General features: G+C 46.9%; 1 protein-coding gene across 2 annotated transcripts in view; it reads right to left on the bottom strand.

Annotated features, from left to right (window-relative positions):
• Positions 1-252: 252 nt before the first annotated feature.
• The window catches only part of MIPOL1 (mirror-image polydactyly 1), a 210,207-nt gene continuing 200,081 nt past the window's right edge, over positions 253-10,378 (bottom strand). The window contains exon 17 of one of the 2 annotated variants that reach the window (XR_012043000.1): positions 253-371. The gene's annotated coding sequence lies outside the window, so the exon portion shown is untranslated. The remainder of the gene's footprint in view (positions 372-10,378) is intronic. The other variant, XR_012043001.1, reaches the window with a different exon arrangement.

The raw sequence follows: 10,378 nt of genomic DNA, 5'->3' as shown, positions 1-10,378 counted from the left end.
AAGTACAACAGTCCTGTTCCCATGCCAGTAACCTTAGTAAGGAAAAAAAAAAAAAAAATAGAAGAGGGAAAACCACAGAGAAAACATCAGCTGTCATTATACTTAAAAAAAAAATAAAAATATTTTTCTCAATTTTTCCCTGGAAGTATCAATAACGCCTTTCAATATCGAGCTGCAAACCACAGCTGAAACCCTGCGAAAATAGTCAATATACAGACACACGAAGACACAGAGCTCTTTTAATTTACCGAAGGCACAGGCTGGAGCTCTCCTCATCTGCAAGGACCTGTGCTCTACAGGCTTTGCGGTTTGGCACATGCAACACCCCTGAGCCAGTATGAGCGGAGCAGGATGCTTAGAAAATTGGAGATCTACGTGGGAAAAAAAAAGAAAAGAAAAAAGAAAAGAAAATAAAAAGAGTTTTTCCAAAATAGCACTGGTGTGATTACAAAACTATTGCTCGGCTTACTAAACACAGGGGCGTCTCGAAATGATCACAGGAGGAATTAAAGCTCGGGCCGCCGGAAGGCGTTTGCAATCACAGCGGCTAACAGGCTGGCTTGCCCGGCGCCCTCCTGGTCTCGCCGGTTTCAGAGCGGTTAATGGGGCTTCGCCCCTTTCGGGGCCCGGAGGGGCTCCCCGGCCGGCTGCTGTCGGCGTCGCCGCCGGCTCCGGCGCCCCGGGCGGTCTCTAACGCGGCTGCGGAGCGCCGGGTGGGGGGACCCGAAAGGCAGCCCACGCCCTGGGCAAGGCGCGGGGATTCCCCCCGTCCCGTCCCTCCCCCGCCCCGCGGGCACACTCCGGTCCCGGGTGCGTGGGCTGCCACCGACGGCAGAGGGCTTATCGGTGCGGGGCGGGCGGCTGCGGCCCGGGCGGCGGCCGGGCAGCGCGAGCGGGCGGGGAGCCTGCCCGTGCACAGCGGGGGGGCCCGGCCGTGCCTCTCCCCCGCCAGCCCGCCCGCTGCAAAGCTCTGGGCAGCGAGCGAAGGAGCTGGCACATCTGCCAGCCTGTGACCGTGCCGAAATCCCCCCCGGCTCCTTAAGGCAAGGGCTGAGTGCCCCCCGCCCCGCCCCGCCAGCCCCGGCTGCTGAGCCAGCCCCGGCCCATCGCTGCAGGCAGCGGCCGGCCGGGCAGTCCCCGCGGGGCGGGCAGCGGCCGGAGCGCTCCCGCAGCCGGGGAATTTCCTCCTCCTCCTCCTCCTCCTCCCCTTCCTGCTGCCGGCCGAGCCCCGGAGCGACCTGGGGCAGAGGCACCCGGCGGCGGCGGCTCCCGGGGCGCAGAGACCCGCACCCGCGCCCGCGCTCCCTCCGCAGTGTTCCGCGGGGCTGCAGCCGCCTGCGCTCCTCCGTGGGGTCACTTGCGCTTCCAGACACCTCCCAGGCGCCTGGGCTGCAGCTCCCCGGCGGGTGGGTATCTACTAAAAACTGCCTACCTGCCTGTAAGGTTATTTATTTGTTTTTTAAGCACGAGTAACTGTTCTGATCAGCGGCTTTCTTCAAAAAAAAGGAAAAAAAAAACCCCAAACCCCCAAACCCCCTCATCTACGTTGGGCTTAAATATATGCCAATGGCCCCTGTAATAACCATGAAATCAAGCCACCTCCATGCCAGCGGGTTTGCAGTGTGTGTGAAAATGCCAGCCTCATCGAGGGTGGATGTGAAATCTGATCTTGTTTCGGGTTCAACCAACAGACCGAAGTGATTCATGCTTGACCGTGTCTCCTTGATATTTCTTATTTTGACTTTTCCTGCTTCCTCCCTCCTGTCTCCTGGTGCACACTCATTCCAAGGGGTCCTTCAAACACTCGAGGAGTGTAAGAACAATGCTATATGCAGTATTTCCTTGAAGGGTTTTATTACTAGGCTATCTAGAACGAAAACAAATGGCATTTCGCAAAACACCTCTTTAAAAGAAAAGCAGCCGGTGGTTGTTAAAAAAGGGGAGGATACATGGCAAGCCAGTGGTGCATTTAATAGTATCCTCTCTTTCCCTCTGAGCTGCACGATATTTGGTCTTTATTTCGAGCAGTTGTCGTGAATGCCTGATTCCTACCTTCAGTTTTAAGAAGTTTACTCCCCAGATGATGGACACCTTTTTTGCTGGCAGGGGTGGCACCACGCATTGCCCTCTGCCAGGTGTCTGCCACATCTCCCTGCAGGTGAAGGGAGACAGCACCTAGCAAAAAGGGGCATGGGCTTGGGAAGCCAGGCTCACGCAAGACCCTGGAGAACCAGGGAAAGGCCCTGTGACTGTGGAGCATGAGAGAAGCAGGGATGGGAATAACAAGCAATGAGGGCTTGGAGGAAAGATTGAGGACGTGGAAGGAAGGGATATAAAGCAGATAGTAAGTGAGGGAAGGTGGACCAAGTGGTCACAAGTCAGGAGAAACTGAGGGATGCTGGGAAAGGGAGATGACTGCAGGCAGCAGATGGCTGATAGGGGATAGGGGACAGCATGAAGGTGGACCACACCTGGAGCAGCTGTCTGCCTTTTCTAGGAAGTGAAAAGTAATAGGAAAGCAATCTGCTGGCTGTTCCCCTGGGCAGACAATAGGAGACATACAGTGGAAGTCCGCCTCTGAACAGCAAACAAGGAAGCTTGCTTTTTTATGTGTGTGTTTAAGGCTGAATTTTGACCCCGAGCTGACGTCATGCAAATCAAGGGTTGGCTGCTTCCCTCTAAAGGCAAAAGAAATCCAAGGAATCAGGTTAAAACAAAGAGTTACTAATGTTTAAATATCTCCTGGTTTGGGGTGTAGGGAGAGGCTGACTCAGGGGTTTCGGAAGCTGCTGTCACCTTTGCCAGTGGTCAGGAATAACCACGGCTGTTTATTTGCAGTACGCACCAGGCCCTTTATAAACCCGTGGAAGGACAGTCCCTGCTGCCGCGCTGCGCAGTCTAAGGACTTGCAAGATGGGATCATCAGGTGTTTCTTGGTATTAAAATGTCACAGTGTCTCCAGGTTGGTTTTAAAGCATGTAAGAGCATGTGGAGCGTACTACTGCAAAAGTTACAAAGCTATAGGCAATAGAGACTCAGGTTAGATAAGGGGCTGGCTGGGTGGAGCTGGTGAACAATGCACGAAAGTGCTTTTCTTTCACTGATCTTGGTTCAAATTAAGGTTAAATTCCAAGGGGAGTGTATTTTTTTTCTCTCTCTCTCAACCTCTCTCTCTCCAGGAAGAGATTTTAAAGGGCATCATTTTCAGTTAAAAAAAAAAAAAAATCACAAAGAAAGATACATGTTAATACAAATGTAGCATTCCACAGAGGGGAGCTAAGAGCTGCTGGTGTCGCACCCACAGCTTTTATTCAGCTAAAGCCAGTTCAGCAGTTTCAGCACCTGGCAGGAGCAGGATTGATCCTGTTGTCGAGAAACGGCTATAGCAAAAGCAAGACCGCATACAAGCCACAGAGGCTATACAGAAAAAATGCTGCTATACAGGAGTGGAAGATGGGATTATGAAAATAATACATAGAGTTCAAGTAATTTTTACTAAAATGGCATAGTTCTTACTTTGTATGGCTTGGAAATCCATACCTTTACCCTTGGAAAAAAAGTAAATTAAAATCTCATCTATGCGAGTATATTACAGAAGGAAATAGAATATGAATTTTTCTATTAAATCTACAAAATTAGGTCCTGTATCTGAAAGAGGCAACAAGGCTTCCAGCTAGCTACTCTGAGCCCTGCTTTTGCTGGGAAAAAAAAAAAAAAGGAAAAAAAAAAAAGCTGGATCAGCTTCTTTACAAAGCAAACTTCATAGAATTTGTTTTGCAACCTGTCCATCATTAGTTTTCTGCTTTAGAGCCAATGTTCCAGGGCACTGTAAGAAAGTGCAATAGATTCTGTGTCATTCCAAAATCTGAAAGCAGAAATGCCGTCGCTCCTGTGATAAGAGCTCCCCAAAGAGCAGGGGCAAAGGTGGCATACATTTAATGCTGGCTTTTCTTTGGTATGACAAGAGCTCTTGAAAATCAAAGGGGAAATCTGTGGTCTCGATCCCGTGAGGTAGTACGAATTTGCTATAGTGGAGTTCTTGGCTTTCAAAGGAGTCCACAGGACCTCCGCTCACACACTGCTCTCTAACTAGAGGGGTGCAGCCAGCTCCGCCATGCTCAGGGCCATTTGTCATCCCTGTGACTGCTTTTTTCTTTTAAGAAATATGAGACATCAAAATATGTTATATGCCAGCACAAACTACCATTTCTCCTCTCAGTAATAAGACTTATTTGCCACATACACAGTACATGCTACAGAAACACAAAAAACCAGCCTATCCTTTCTGAGCTGTGCCTCTTTTTCCCCATCAAAACAAAATATTTTGCCCCATCAGGAAAATGAGTGTTCTTAATATTGACCCTCAGTAGCTCCTCATTACCATAAGAAGGCTGCAGCATGGACTCCGGAAGTGATTGCTTCATGTGTCTTACATGGCTTTGCAGTCCAAGGCAGCCAGGTGTATTTCAACCCAAGTGTTAACATTCCTAGGAATACCTTGGTCAAAAAATACTGCCACTCCACACCAGTCCACCTAAATAAAATTTCTTTCAAGTGCTGCAGAGCACACAGCTCTGACAGCATTGCTTAATCAAACAGTAGTAATGTAGGGTCCATTGGTGTCATAGCTGATGATTGAATGCAGCCATTACTGATGGACCTGAAAGTTACCAGCTGGATACCCCTCTAGCTGTGAGGGGCAGATGCTGCTGTCAGGTAGAGCAAAACTCAAGTGAATTCAGGGTACAGCCTCATAGATTTTTGTGAAGTGTCTGCCAGGGAGGGCAGACGCTCAGTGCCGGCCTTCAGCTCTGCAGTTCTGTTCTTGTGATATCCTTCCTTACATCTTTGAGACCTGCTTTTGACCTCCTCCCTCTTAACCAGCATCAGTGCAATGTTTCTCACCCCCTCTTCATGGTCAGTGCAGTATCACTCTCCCTACTCAATGGCTGTCATCCCTCGCCGCCAGCTCTGCCTGCCTCTTGGCACGGCTCCCTTTCACGCTTGTGCCAAGAACAGCCTCGCCCCCTCCCCGGGAGCGGAGCAATATTCCTGCCCATCAGATCTGTCCCCAAATCACTTCTTTCCATTCACATTCCACTAACCTCTACCCAGCCACTATTCTTACCATCCTTTAACTTAGCTCAAATTACAGTGTAATTAAAATCACCATGGAACACAACTAAACCAACAAAAATAACTACACAATCACTTAACTTCTTTTTTTTTGTAGCAGCCTCACTAGACATTTACCTGGCTTCAGCTCTTTTGACTTTCAGATGGTTATGACAGGGACATATTTATTTCCATATTGGGGAAGATTCACGGTCCAGCAACAAAAATACAGGACGCAGTCATCAGCGTTAATGAAGCAGAGTTCACTGAAATGAGCTTCCTAACTCTATTTTACCATCTTTCTTTCAGCTTAGTCTTTCACCATTGTTTTCTGCTTCATATTATTTTCTGTCTGGTCTCTTCCACATCCAGAAAATTTTAGGGAGGAATGGACCACAAATACACCTACTCTGGCTCTAGGACTGACACTGAGCATGAGGTCCTGGGGTGATGCTGTGCCTTAGAGAACGAGCATGGTCCTTGGAATCAGGAAAGTACACCGTAAGGGCGGGGAGAGATCAGCTCTATATAGACAATGACTGGGAGCAGGAAAGGAGTGTTGTGTCCAGTTCAAACATCTGCATGCCCAAGAGTTAGAAATGCCTTACTGCCTGAGCAATACCTGGTAAGTGATATAAGAAATTCACCCTGTTCAGTTTATCCAATAAAAGATTAATGGTAATCTGTTCATGGTCTCCAATTATCAAAATGGGGAAGAATTTGGGATAGTAAATTGCTCTTTAAGTTCTCAAGAAAAAGCAGCTTAATAAGACCTTCTGGTCTGAAGTTGAAAGAAGATGAAGACAGAAGACTAGAAAACAAGTTCAATAACAGCAGTAGATGTCCCGTGGAGTCCTTAGTCAGGGATCTGTAATTCCCCACACATCTGTAGTTCCACCTGAAGGCCTGAGACGTGCTTTAGGGGTGGCCAACAGACCAAGGGGTGCTGGAATTAATGCCATCTGGTTGGTATCCAGCTTTCCTAGGGTGAGTGCACCAGAAAAGCAACAGTAAATCAAGGAGGAGGAGCCTGCCATGTGGTTTTTGTATGTTGAGCCATTCTACAGGGCTTCTTGCCTTTACAATGCACAATAGCTTTTCAAGCCAAGGAAATATTTTTCTTTGGGTTGAACTATATTATCTGCACATATTATAATCACCATAAATTGACATGGTAGCTAGCTAGATACATGTGTTGTATATGAATCACTTAGGTAAAAGAGTAACTGAATAGGAACTGAAGACATAATTTACAGGTTTTGCAAGTGGGGGGTGGGGTGGGGTGGAAGGAGGGAACAGGACATGCCTATGGCAGGTGCTGGTATATCTCCTACACATCCTGGGTCAAGAGGGTAATATGTGGTTCAGCCTGCCAGACCTTGGCTCACTTTACTACTAGTGGAAAGCAATAGTCACAGCACCTAGTTAGACACCTGCAGCAGGTGGTTTTAGAAGAGCCCTAAGAAGATAAAATGTCAATAGTGCTGCAAAATATAATATGACTTTTAATGCGATAGTAGGTAGCAGGTCACCTGATAACAAATGGTCGGCTCTACAGGAAATGAGGCTGTGCGAGGGTGAAGTTCTGGATGAAACACCTCATAACATGTAACGAATTCCTGTCAGATTTCAATGACAGGAAAATTACAAGGATAATGCCATTACTGAAATTCAGGGTGGACAGTTACAACGGGCAGTTGTGGATTTGCCATGTAGGACTGTTGAGAACAGTCCTGTGGGATTTCACAAAAACACAGGCTGATGAAAGCATATTTTCTTTAGGCACAGGGAGTTCAGATTTATAAGAGTCTTACTCCAGTGGCTGTTAGAGCTCTGGGGAAATAAAGTTATCATGAGCAGACAAGCAAAATATGGAGGAAGCAGAGCATTTAGCTGCTTGAAAACCAATTGAGCGGAGTTTCTCCATTATGAGATCAAAGAGGAGCAAAACTGTGAAGCTTTCTGGCCTTCGTTCCAGTGCATGCTATAGCAGTTGTTGCTGTATTCAGATGTTTGACCCTGTAGCTGGTGCAGGTGAGAGCAGTCCCTCTCACTGCCCACAGATATCCCTGCACACTGGCAGCACAACCCTTGGTCAGGCCTTTGCTTAACACAGAGCGCAGGGTGAGTTTGCACATCTTTGTCCTTGCTTCTCCTGCACTTCAGGATCTCAGGAGGCAAGCAAACTGTAGTTCAAAAGTACTATAAATGGGTGCAGTTAGCCCCATATGCAATGCCTTCGGGTCAGAATGGGGGAATCGTGGTCCAGCAGAGTGAGCCCTGCTCTGTGCAAAACATACATCTCCAGAGAGCAAATTCCTGAGGCAGATTTCACTCAGGATGCATCTACATTTGTGTTTTGGTTTGTGTTAGGGGTGCACTCTAAAAGCCACTCACTCTCCCAGCTGGCTCTACTTTTTGTGCTTTGGTTCACACTCCCAAGCCATCTCGATGCACTCAGGATACCACAGAAATGATACTGAGATATATGCTTCTATCGCCCGCTACCAGGCAGCCCAGCCCAAGGACCAGCATGGAGCTCGCCCCAAATGCACAGAAGTTGGCCATGGGGGACTGCATGCCATCTTTTTGCTCTACAGATCTGCTTCTCCTGCACTGCCTGACCTGGTAATCTAGACGTGCAGAGGTGCAGCCACCATTTGGGCACAGCCCTGCTTCATGCACCTGGGATGTGTTACTCTAGCAAGGATGTGCAGAAACACTGAATGTACTCAAACAACTGGATTTGGTAAATGGCTTAGGCTGAGATTTGAATGCCTGAATAAAACAGAGGTGACTTCAGGCATGGACAGGCGTTAATTGTTGTCAAGGGCGGGAATGGTATTAAAAACTTGCTTCCAGTCCTCTATGGACACAGAGGCCAGTGTTTCCCTGTCTGCTGGGACCCCACAGCCAGATGGTATCTCAAGACCCTACAAGGATCTGCAAAGCACAGTCACCCTCCACCGTTCCTCCCTCCCTTTCTGTCTTGACCGCTCCTTCCCCACTTGGCTCACCAGCACGTGCAGCACAATCCCTCTTGGACACAGCTGGTCTGATCAATATTTATTTGGCTGGCTTTTATGGGGACCTGTTGAATTAAGGAAGAACTTACCTCAGTATAGGAGATGTCTGGGCCCAAGTGGTCATATGGTCTGAAGGGCCAAGTGAGCATCTCTGCCTTGGCAGTGCATGTGTGTGCACCAGGTGAGGAATCCTGCACCCCTGGGGAAAGGGGAACATGGGTCATCTAGTCAGCAGAAGGCATGACTGCCTACAACGTGCTGCTGCTGAACCTCACTTACTGCACACAATGCAGCTGCCCCTCAGGATAATATCCCTTGGGGGAACAGTTCGTCCCCAAGATCACACTAACCTTTCTGAGCCCCATTCCCTATGACAGAACCCCTAGAAATCCACCCACTTTCACAGTATGACCCCTATATCTTTGGATGCCCTGAAACTCCACAGGTTCCCCTTTGCCTCTGAGGGAGCCCCTTTCCCTTCTGCAAAGCTGAACATTTGTGCTACTGGCAAGAGGTTAATAAAATATGTCAGGATGGTAAAATTCAGTTTTGTTGACTGTCCTAGGAAGCTGTAACCAGCTCCAGAGGTTTTTCCATGGCCCAGTAGCCAAACATTAGCCTATAAAGCAGTCCAACGGGTATTATTTTCCTTAAAGACTACAAAATTCCTTTTGTACATATAAAATTTGTTGCTGATATGATTTTATATCTTGACTTAAAGCAACTACTGAGCAAATACAGGCACATTAAAATTTAAGCCACCGAATTACAACTTTGCTATAGACATGGCCCTTACTTTTATTCATACAGTGGCAACACATTATCTTGGACTAATAATGGAGACAGCACAGAATGAATCCCTGAGAGCTGTAAATTAGCAAGGACCAGATCTTCCAGATGTTCCCAGTGGTCACTAGTCTGGCCCACTGAAAAGGCTGCAGCCCCTCTTAGCCCCCTTTTGGCTAAGCCAAAATTAACTAGCTTAACCAAGCCCTCCTCATTCTCTACTCACTTAGACAGAAGAAGTCATGACTTTCTAAGCCAGAGAGTGGGAACCATTAGAAATGTGGTAAAGAGCTGTGGATGCCTAGAGGTGGCATTTCATGAGTACGCCTGAGCCAGAACAGTGCTTTGAGATCTGGAGCACTGCCTGCACCAATAGAGGCGGTAAGATCTGCCTGGAAAATCCTCAATCTAGTTTAGCCAATTCTAATCAGGCGCAGAGTGAAGAAACACAACATACAGTCAAATGCTCATTTAGGCATTTCTTTTTGCGGATAAAGTACTATTGTTATTCATTTTCCTTTTAAATGTGTGCTGAGATTTATTGATGAAAACTGTAGAAGGGATCGGATCCTATTAAATATAATTCAGTATTTACTATTTTGATATCACAACTTTTTGTGTCATATTTATACCAAGAAAGCCTTAGCGATAGGACAACTGCCATTTCTATTGCTCAACCTGTGAGAAGCAGAGGGGACACTGCCAATTTTCATATTGATTATACAGTGACCAAAACAGCTAAATGTTAATTAGAAATGTTGTTTTATTTGAAATTTAGAACCAAGGTAGCTTGCCGTATCAAACAAGAATTTAGTGAAAAAACTGAACACAACCAAATTTCAATGAATTTCCTAGTCTTATGCTCCCACACCAACTTTGAATTCAGTGAGACACCTACTTTCAAATATTACAACAGCTGTATCTTGCTTGACTTCCATGAAGTTTTCAAGACTTCTATGTGTAAACCAAGCAAAGTATTTCTGTCACTCATTGTAACAACTTTTCCTCCTTTTCTATGTCTGAAGCAGGCAAAGCTTCCACACTCATGTGTTTTTGGATTTCACCCAATTCCTCTCTGCTGTTCTGGTCAAAATTTAATTTCCATTTTGCACTTTCTCTGTTACACCGCTTTAGCAACAACAGGGCAGTCCAGGTGTCCTGATTTGTGCATTCCTTGTCTAATGGGAAGAAGAGTCCAAATCAAAGCTATGTTTTACCCACATCTTTCTCAGTTTGCTGACTGGATCACACATTGAGAGCTCATAACCCTATGTTTAATATGGTGTTTTGGAGCCCTACATTTCTGGATGGTGGATGAGGGTAGTGTCCCCACCAGTGAGAATACGGTTGAGCAGTAGAACTGGTCTGCCATACCACAGTCATAGCTTGAAGCATTTCATTTTCTGCCACTGCCATTTTAAAACAACTGATATAACAAATGCCATAACTGA

This window comes from Ciconia boyciana, chromosome 6 (assembly GCF_034638445.1).
Source record: "Ciconia boyciana chromosome 6, ASM3463844v1, whole genome shotgun sequence".
NCBI lineage: Eukaryota > Metazoa > Chordata > Aves > Ciconiiformes > Ciconiidae > Ciconia > Ciconia boyciana.
This window is presented reverse-complemented; position numbering and strand designations above follow the sequence as displayed.